This window comes from Monodelphis domestica, chromosome X (assembly GCF_027887165.1).
Source record: "Monodelphis domestica isolate mMonDom1 chromosome X, mMonDom1.pri, whole genome shotgun sequence".
In the NCBI taxonomy this organism is placed as follows: domain Eukaryota; kingdom Metazoa; phylum Chordata; class Mammalia; order Didelphimorphia; family Didelphidae; genus Monodelphis; species Monodelphis domestica.
In genome coordinates this window covers 48746484-48755529 of record NC_077235.1, presented here as the reverse complement: position 1 = coordinate 48755529, position 9046 = coordinate 48746484, and the positions used below count along the sequence as shown (strand labels likewise).

General features: G+C 49.5%; 1 long non-coding RNA gene and 2 other non-coding genes across 4 annotated transcripts; all 3 read right to left on the bottom strand.

The window, feature by feature from the left end:
* Positions 1-605: 605 nt before the first annotated feature.
* Positions 606-2350, bottom strand: LOC103105114 (uncharacterized). 2 transcript variants are annotated; one of them, XR_474667.3, is made up of 3 exons: positions 2165-2322; positions 1488-2068; positions 606-919 (listed from the first exon to the last, which is right to left on the bottom strand). It is a non-coding gene; the product is annotated as an uncharacterized LOC103105114 (long non-coding RNA). The 2 variants fall into 2 exon arrangements; XR_008914409.1 differs by having other exon boundaries at positions 606-2068; positions 2165-2350.
* MIR16B (microRNA mir-16b) lies at positions 765-827 on the bottom strand. Its single transcript, NR_162998.1, has one exon. It is a non-coding gene; the product is annotated as a microRNA mir-16b (primary transcript).
* On the bottom strand, positions 932-987 carry MIR15C (microRNA mir-15c). The gene has a single exon (NR_127626.1). It is a non-coding gene; the product is annotated as a microRNA mir-15c (primary transcript).
* Positions 2351-9046: the final 6696 nt, after the last annotated feature.

Genomic DNA, 9046 nt, shown 5'->3' with positions numbered 1-9046 from the left:
TGACCCTCTGGCCCAGGCAGCTGGTTTATTTTGCCCTGTTACTAGCTACACTCTCTTCCTCAGGCTCCTAGGGGTCCTCTGGAGAAATGTGGCACTTCACTGGGTGAGGGCTTAACTTGGAAATCACCTTTGTTGCCTCTTGAACATCTCCTTACACATCCCTGTAACCCACAACGGCCTTGGGCTCCCTGAAGGAGGCCTGGGGCTTGGAGGGGGTGCCAGAGACTAGGACCTGGAACCCCATCTCGCTTTTGTAGGTTTCTCGGGCCCATGGCCCCTGGTCCACCCCCCCCCCCTTGGTCTCTTGGGAGTGTACACCTCCCCCCCCTTAACCTGTTTCAGAGGGAGCCAATCAGGATCCTCCCCTCCCCCAACCCTGGCCCCTGTAAGTCTGTGAATATAGGGCAGCAAAGTCCTTTCTTTGGCCAGACCTTTTTTTTTTTTTTTTTGCTGGTGGGCCGCTAGTGGGGGGAGGTTTATTTGCTTTCCTCTTATGGAAGGTGGCCCCTCCCAAACCCGCTTTTCTGAATGTGGGAGGGGGGCTGCTCCTTTTATTTTCATATTAGCTGGGGGGGGGTGAAATGAATACACACGCACACACTGAATGTCAAAAAAGAGGAGAACATTTATTGGGGGGGCACAGCATATACAGAGAGAGGGCGTGGATCCCTTGGGCCCCCGGGGGGCCCGGGCTTCCTCGAAGTCCTCGAAGTCGGCGGCGGCGCGGAGTCTTGGGTGGGGCAATTGAACAAGGCTCCTGCCTCACTCAAGCAGCAAGGCAATACTGGAGGATTGAACTTTGTGACTCCAGTTTTGACGTGCTGCTAGGGCACAGCCGAGCTGGGCGCCTCAAGACGAGTTCAGAAAGCCGCCTGGCCTGGACCCTGAAGCCTCGAGGTCCAACTTTAGGCGGCGTGCCCTTTAGGAAAATGTAACAGCCCACGATGGTTTGTATCACCGTATCTCTACAAACCATGGCGTGCTGCTATTTCTCCTAAAGGAGTCCGGCGAAGGGGGGGGGGGGGAGGGGGAGGGGGGGGGCTCCAGGGCACGGACTGAGAAGACAGAGAACTACTGCATGGCTGTTAAGGAGGAAAGGAGCCGGCCTTTCAGCAGGAGGGGTGAAAAGTAGAGGTTTGGCCCCGATCCCCGGGGGAGGAGGGGATCAGGGTGCTGTGGATACTCCCTTCCTAGGAGGGAGTCTGAGGGATCGAGGGGCGGGGCAGCTCAGCGAGCAACCCCACCCAAAGGGGGGAGGAATGGAGAAACTCCACTCCCCCCACTTTAGGAGGACTAAAGGTGGGGGCAGGGGAGGGAGAGGAGAGAGTCGGGCAGAAGGAAGAAGGTCCTTTCTCTTTAAGTAACTTAAATGGTAACTCCTGGCTACCGGTTAATTTTCAACCCAGATTCTCTAAAGGCTAAGTGCAGCGAGCCCTCTGGGAAAGCCCGCCGGCCCCTTCGTGTGGGAGACCAGGAGCAATACTCACCTATCGGGAAACTCGGTCCTGGCCGCGCTGAGCTAGAGAAAAGCAAAGTTGAGTTTGGGCAGTTGCAAAGAGCTTGGGCAAATGGGATGGGTGCAGGACCGGGAGGAGCAATCTAAGAGCTAGAAGGAACGCCAAGTGCGCTCTTTGCCCGATTTGCAGCGATCTCGGGAAAAGCCGCCCTGGCAGGTAGGCACTCACCAGATCCACGTCCCTGGCGACTCCGCAGGACGCATCTGACACCGCGCACATTAGCCTAGGAAGCAGCTACCCAGAAACACATCCCCAAGTCACCTGCAAGACTTACCAACCTCAGACAAGTTCCAAAGCCTTGCCTCGCACTCTGCGTGTCCAGCAAGTGCTCCTACCGAGTCCTGGCCATCGCACTTGGCTGAAAAAGAGCTTAAGTGGGCATTTTAAAGGCCATCAAGCTGCCATTTCCCAGGAAACACCGCCAAACGAACTCTTACCAAGTTCTCCCCCTGCTTTGTGGGAGGAAATGTTGTTAGCAAAGAGGAAAAGTCACTTTTCAAACGCAGAAAGTTCTTTTACCTTTTCTCTTGCTCCCTGGAAGGCCAAGTGCGCTGAAAGGCAGAAAGAAAAAGGTATGGGTTAGTTAAAACGGCGCGGAAATGCCCCGTTTGAGCGTTCGAGTTCCCGAGGCTAGAGCATTGCCTTACGTGTCGGAGTCCAAGTCCGGAGCAGGAGTCTTTGGTCTGGTCGGCAGGCGGTGGGCGGTGGGCAGAGAGGCTGCTTGCAGGCTCGGAGGTGGCAGAGGTGTTCGAGTTGCTCCCTTCCACTCCTCTGCAACTCAGCCTCTAGCCTGCTCAGCTTTTATATCTTTGAGGTAACCCCTTCACTCCCAGAATCCTGGCGAACCTTTTAAGGGTTTGAACAGCTTCCAAAGGCACCTCCCCTTGGCTCACTTGGCTTCCTCCCCCCCCCACTCAAGTTTCCAGGGGCTTCTTGGCATCTGCGTCATTGGCTGATACCAGAGACAAGGGATCAATACCCAAGTGTCACTAGTTCCTTTCCACCCCCACATTTTTTTCTCCCAGTCAAGCCCCCCCAAACCAGATATGTTTGTGCTTAAAAAAAAAAGGCAACTTACTCTGTTACAGATTTTTCTAGAGTGGATATTTAATTTTCATATGAACAGCCCCCCCCAATTTCCATACCATAGTTTTCTTTTCCCCTTTATGCCATGACCCCCCATTCTTGAAAAACTTCGATCCCCGAGGTTTTTCTTGTCTCTTTAGTGTCCCCCAATACTGAAATCTTTCATTCGGGTGCAAAGACTTTTACCGGGTGGGCTCGGAGAATGGCAGCCCCCCCCCCCCAATTCATGGTGGTTGTGGTTGTTTTACAAACGTATTCCTTTTCTTTTTCTTTCTCCCTTTTTCCCTTTCTTTCTTTCTCTCTCTCTCTCTCCCTCTCTTTCTTTCTCTCTCTCTCTCTTTCTCCCTTTTTTCTCTCTCTCTCTTTCTTTCTTTCTTTCTTTCTTTCTTTCTTTCTTTCTTTCTTTCTTTCTTTCTTTCTTTCTTTCTTTCTTTCTTTCTTTCTTTCTTTCTTTCTTTCTTTCTTTCTTTCTTTCTTTCTTTCTTTCTTTCTTTCTCCCTTCCTTTCTCTCTCTCTTTCTTTCTTTCTCCCTTCCTTTCTCCCTTTCTTTCTTTCTTTCTCCCTTCCTTTCTCTCTCTCTCTCTTTCTCCCTTCCTTTCTTTCTCCCTTCCTTTCTCTCTTTCTTTCTTTCTCTCTCTCCCTTTTTCTTTCTTTCTTTCTTTCTTTCTTTCTTTCTTTCTTTCTTTCTTTCTTTCTTTCTTTCTTTCTTTCTTTCTTCTTCTTTCTTTCTTTCTTTCTTTCTTTCTCTCTCTCCCTCTCTCCCTCTTTCTTTCTTTCTCTCTCTCCCTCTCTCCCTCTTTCTTTCTTTCTTTCTTTCTTTCTTTCTTTCTTTCTTTCTTTCTTTCTTTCTCTCTTTCCCTCTCTTTCTTTCTTTCTCCCTTTCTCTCTCTCTCTCTCTCTCTCTCTCTCTCTCTCTCTCTCTCTTCCTTCCTTCCTTCCTTCCTTCCTTCCTTCCTTCCTTCCTTCCTTCCTTCCTTCCTTCCTTCCTTCCTTCCTTCCTTCCTTCCTTCCTTCCTTCCCTCCTTCCCTCCTTCCTTCCTTCCTTCCTTCCTTCCTTCCTTCCTTCCTTCCTTCCTTCCTTCCTTCCTTCCTTCCTTCCTTCCTTCCTTCCTTCCTTCCTTCCTTCCTTCCTTCCTTCCTTCCTTCCTTCCTTCCTTCCTTCCTTCCTTCCTTCCTTCTTTATTCCGATTGTATGTTCTCTTTCCTGTCCTATCCCTAGTATTTTCTCAGTAGCCCCTATTTCGTGAACACTTGAAAAGGGGCTTCTTGGCTCACCACGGACCGCTTTTGCGAGCTTGTTGGGGCAGTGGAGAAATTTGTTTCAAGATTTTTTTTTTTAAATTTTCCCAAGCTGGGGGCTCGGGAGTGAAGCGCGAACGATCCTTGCAAATAATTATTTAAAAATAACAACAATAATAAAAACACCCTACTCGTCTTCCGATCCAATCGCAAATGGCGCCGAAACCTAAAAAACTTCTTAAATTTCATTGTAGCCTTTTTTTTGTGTGTGTGTGAGTGTGTGTGCAAAGGTTTCTGGGACTTTACTAGAGTTTGCACCGCCCGGAAAGCAGGGGAGAGTGCGTGCCGGGGAGAGCGCCAGCCCGCCCGCCCGCGGAGAGCGCCCGTGTGTCCCCCCCAAGTGACAGAGCTTGTGGGGAGGCCATGGCCCGGACTGGGCGCAGGGGATGGGGCAGTGGTTCGCCGGCCGGCCCTGGGGCCAGGAAAGAGCAGGAGGGTTAGGTCAGGCGGCGGGTTGCTGAGCGAGCCGCTCTGCGGACTCGGACGGATAGACTGGTGAGCGCGCCAATGCCTCCAGCATCTCAGCCCGACGCCTGCAGAGCGGGCAAGCGGGACTGCTATATTGCGGGGGCATCTTGGCTCGCGAGCAAGGACAGTGGCAGAGGAAAGCTGCCCCCCAAATAAACGGCAAGCGCTAGCCAAAGCCCGGTGCAGACTGCTCCCAGTCCGGGAGCGCACGCAGTCCCGGGTTGGGGCCCCGGCGCGCTTCCTGAAGAGAGGAGGCCCCGCTCAGGGAAGGTCGCCATGTTGTTGCCCACTGCCCCCGAGAAAAGGAGAGCCTTCTGGGACGCCGGTCCAGCCAGGCTGAACCGGTCGACCCTTGAGACTCCAGGTGGCCCGCTTCTAGAGGGATCCTGGAGAGAGGGAGAGACGGGTCAGGGAGGGAATCCCGCGCCCCCAGAAGCTGGGGAAAAGGGCGCAATAACGGTGCGGAAAAACTGCGGGGTTCGGTCCCCTCTGCCCATAGCCGCAGCTGGCCGGCGGGCTTTGCCCTGCGCGAAGTGTTGAGCGAAAGGGGCCCGGGGTCTGGGCTGAGCGGAGCGGAGCAGAGCGGCATGGAGCCCAGTACTACTTAGCTTTGCAGCAGGACCCTTGTGTGCACAACGCGGGCCAAGGGGCTGCGAAGCGAATGCTCCCACAATGCGGGGTTCGTGGGTGCGCTCTGGCACGGAGAGAATATTTACTTTGTTCCCTAACTCTCCGAAGCGGCGGGGTCCCCTCTCCCCCCATTGACCATCCCCTCTTTTGCGGCAGCGGAGCATAGGGGGCTCAGGACAAAGCCGGGCTGGGTGGGCGCTTGTCAGCTTCCCCGCAGCACCCGGAGCATCGGTGGAAGCTGAGCTCCAAATCCGTCTCTGACCCCCGGCTCTTTAGAAGAGCCTGGGGTCGGTAACGCAGCAAACGGGCTTGGCGCCCGGAGCGATGCGAGGGGCTTCGCTTCAATCCTGCGTCTGTGCGGTCCTGGGCAGGTGACCCTGCCCGAACCTGGCATTACCCCCACCCACATCTCTTTCCTCCCTGTAGGGGAAGGCTCCCCAGAAATGAGCCTGAGAGACCTCATCCCCTTCCCGGGCTTTTCCAGGAGAAGTCCTGGAAGTGGAGAGCTAGTTATTGGGGGGCGACCGGGACTTGCTACAGGGCTTGAGATTTGGTGCGGCGGGCCCCTGCCCGCAAGGACCGCAGAACTTTGGCTGCAAGAAAAACCACAGGTGTCGAGCCGAAGTACCAACTTTTGGGGTTTTGTCGTTTGAATTAACGCAAGAAGAAAGTCGGTCTCCAAAACCATTTTGTTTCTTAGGCTACACCAAAAGGCATCTAAGTGTGCGCGCGTGCCCGCACGCGTGTGTTGGTGTGTAAAATCTACGTGCCCGGGGGTGGGAAAACACTAGTTTAGACGGCGAGGAGCGGTTTCCAAGCTTTATTTCGAGCGCGGGGAATCGCCCCCCGACTGTTCCTCTCCTCTCAGAGTCCGCGCCCTCTCCGAGAGCTACTTTTTCAGAGTCTGGGAAAAAGAAAGGCAGCCGGAGAGGAGAAGCGATCTTTTCCCAAAAAAGTGCTTCATCCTATCTCCAACTTCTTTCCCAACTGCAATAACTCTGGGACTTCCTTGATTTCTTTCAATCGGGTCCTGAAATTGCCCACTTTCAGCTGAAATCTTGCTGGCCGGCAGCCCTGCCAAGAGTGAGCCCACGACGGCGCCCCGTCGTTGGGAGAATCCGCGAGGCTCGCTGGTGGGCACCTGAGGGGCGGAAGACTTCCCCAAATGTAATATTAGTGCTTTCGGAAGGCACCCGATTGTGTTAATTCACCTGTATTCATGCGCTCGCATCCCAGAGAGGAGGAGATGGAGCGGGAATTGTGAATTTGCATCTCGAGACAAATGAAAGTCTTCTTTATTAAACCCCTTTGGCTCCATCAGCAAATTGGAGAGCCAGTTAGATACTGCTAAGCTCTTGCAACCCAGGGAGGTGAAGGAAAGCAAGGTGAAATCTTTACTCAACCTTCAAATATTTTCCCAATAGAACGGCTCAAGGATTTGCCTCGATTTATGGTGCTAGAGGGAAAGGGAAGGGGGGAGGTTATCGGTAGACTTTTGAGTTGATCTCTGCTCCTGCAGCGGAGTGGGGCCCCTGCTAAAACTGACAAGGAGGCAAAATGTACTTTGCTTCAGCTTTTCGGGGGGGGGGGCGGATATTGGGGCTCAGAAAAGACCAGTTTCTGTGCATAGATAGAAGTTCTGAGTGTGACTGACTTCTCTCTGAACTCCAAATGGGCTACCAAAAAGGGCATCTGGAACTAGACAATCCTTTGTTCATGCTGTCACTCCCATGCTGATGATCATCCCCAAAACATTGTTTTTCGGCTATTTCCAGAGGCAAAACAGATCTTACTGGTTCCCCCTCACCCCTGTTTTCTTTCGTGGCAAATGCAAAGAAGCAAAGGATTCTGAGCCTAACAAGCATAAGCAACAGAGTCAGAAGTAGGGAGAGAGGTCAAAGAGATCTGAGATGCTAGCTATAGGGAAGGGGCAGAAAGGGCACTTGGGAAAGCACCGAATCCGGACCAGGATGAGGTTAGCTGCTATTCAGTTACTTGGTATTTGTGGGGTAGGGACGGGCCAGAGAAGGAAGAGTTTTGTGGGAAACAAGTGGGGTTGGATCCCTGGAAAGGTTCACAAGAGCCACAGGGAGATTAGGTTGCTCTGAACCTGGCCTTTTAAATCCACACTCAAGTTGCAGAAGTTACACTTTCTTGATTTTTCACTTTCTTTGCAATGGAATCCCTTTTCTGACGATTTTCTGGGCAGAGTCTGAGTAAAGGGGGCAAGATTGAAGTTGTAAATATTCTGAAGCCTTTGCAAAGATAAGATGGGGTAGAGTTACATGATGTGACACAAAGAAAACAACTAGAATCATGTTATAAAGATACAGCTTTGAGTTATTTCAAGGGCTTTCAGAAAAAAAAAAGGTTGAAGCAGTAGTTAATAAATTGTACAATAATACAATAATGCTTTATGTGCTGCTTTTCTAAGACTAAACTAAAGGAAGCTCACTTGTACGGATGTCTCATATAGGCTTGATTTTATTTCATGAAATAAATTAAGCTAATGTTGGCTATTTGCGAAACTTGAAGCTTTCATGAAAATCATTTAAAATCTTGGCATCTCCCCCCCCACAACCAAAAAAAAAAAATAACCTCACCCAGAAAAGGCAGTATGAATTATTAGTTTTTTCCTTTGCTGAAGAAGAGTTTAGTAAGTCATTGATGACTGCTGCTTTTGATTTAGAGGTTTCTTTTTCCTCCTGAAAGAAACAAAGTCACTACCACAAATTCTGGTGGGATTTCTTCTTTAAACAAGACATGTTTTCCTTATTGAATATGCACTATTATTTTCTTAATTATTCCTGGATTTCTGCCTGTTAAGCCAAGGACTTTCTCAAATGACAAAAACAATTGGTTCTTTTTGCTCTGCTAATAATAAGGTGTCCATAATAAAGAATGTGTATGTCCCTGAATCTTTAAAGACTCATGAGCCAACAACCATTTCTTTTTTACTTCAGGGAGTTGGTGTGCCATAAATCCTTCTCCACTTTACAAAAATTATTAAGTAATCTTCATCCTTGGCTGGTGACTTGATTTGATAGCTAAGCCAGCCTGGGGTAGGGACTTAAGCTGAGCCCTATATTTGGAGACGGACAATCTGAGTTCAGTTTCTGGCTCTTCAGCTTCCTGGCCTCTTTCTCTTGACAGCACTGGGACTTTGGGCAAATCGCCTCATGTCACTGAGCCTCATTTTCCTCATTTCTAAAATAAAAACTATATCTGTACTAGCTACATCACAGGTTTATTGTGAAGAAAGAGCTAACCCTAACCTTGACTTAGATAGATAAATGAAAATTAGTATTTGAAGGACAGCAGATATTAGTTGCATTCTGACCAGATCTTTTGATGCATGTATCTGAGGTTGATTTACTTGCTACTTTTTGCACAATGTGAAGAGAAAAACTAACATTTAATTAAATGGTCATAAAGGAAAAGAAAACATTCTTACTGGTAGACTAACAAAGGATAGAGTTAAGGTTTATTAGTAAGTCTAACTCATGTGACTTTGACATTTAGTGGTTAATTAAGAATAATGAACATGAATTTCTAGTATCTTTCAATGGATCTATGTTCTCACTGATTTGGGTTTTCCTTCTACGGATGGAGACTAAATCCCATCTGTGCCACCTCATCTTATTTCATTTTTCCTCCTATTCTCTCATAGATCTTCCACAGAGGATCTGGCAAACCCCACTCAAGGTTGAAGGCCTTTACATTTTTGGGGTCCCAGTGGAGCATTTGTACTATTCATCTGTAATCCTTTTCACTTGCCATCTTCTTTGGCAGCCATGCATTTGTTCAGGGATATCCATCATACCACTTCTTGCCCATAGATCATCATTGGAAATACGTAGTCATTTCATTCACCATGTGTTTTGCCACTGCCCCATAGGTTTGATTCCTTGTAACATATGTTGCTCCAATATTCAGCACAGAATATTTTGATTACACCATAGGACTTCGCACTGGAGGGAATTTTGGGGTGATTAAAATCATCTCCCTTTCACAAAAGCAATCCAACCTCCTCTCTTCTCAGTCTC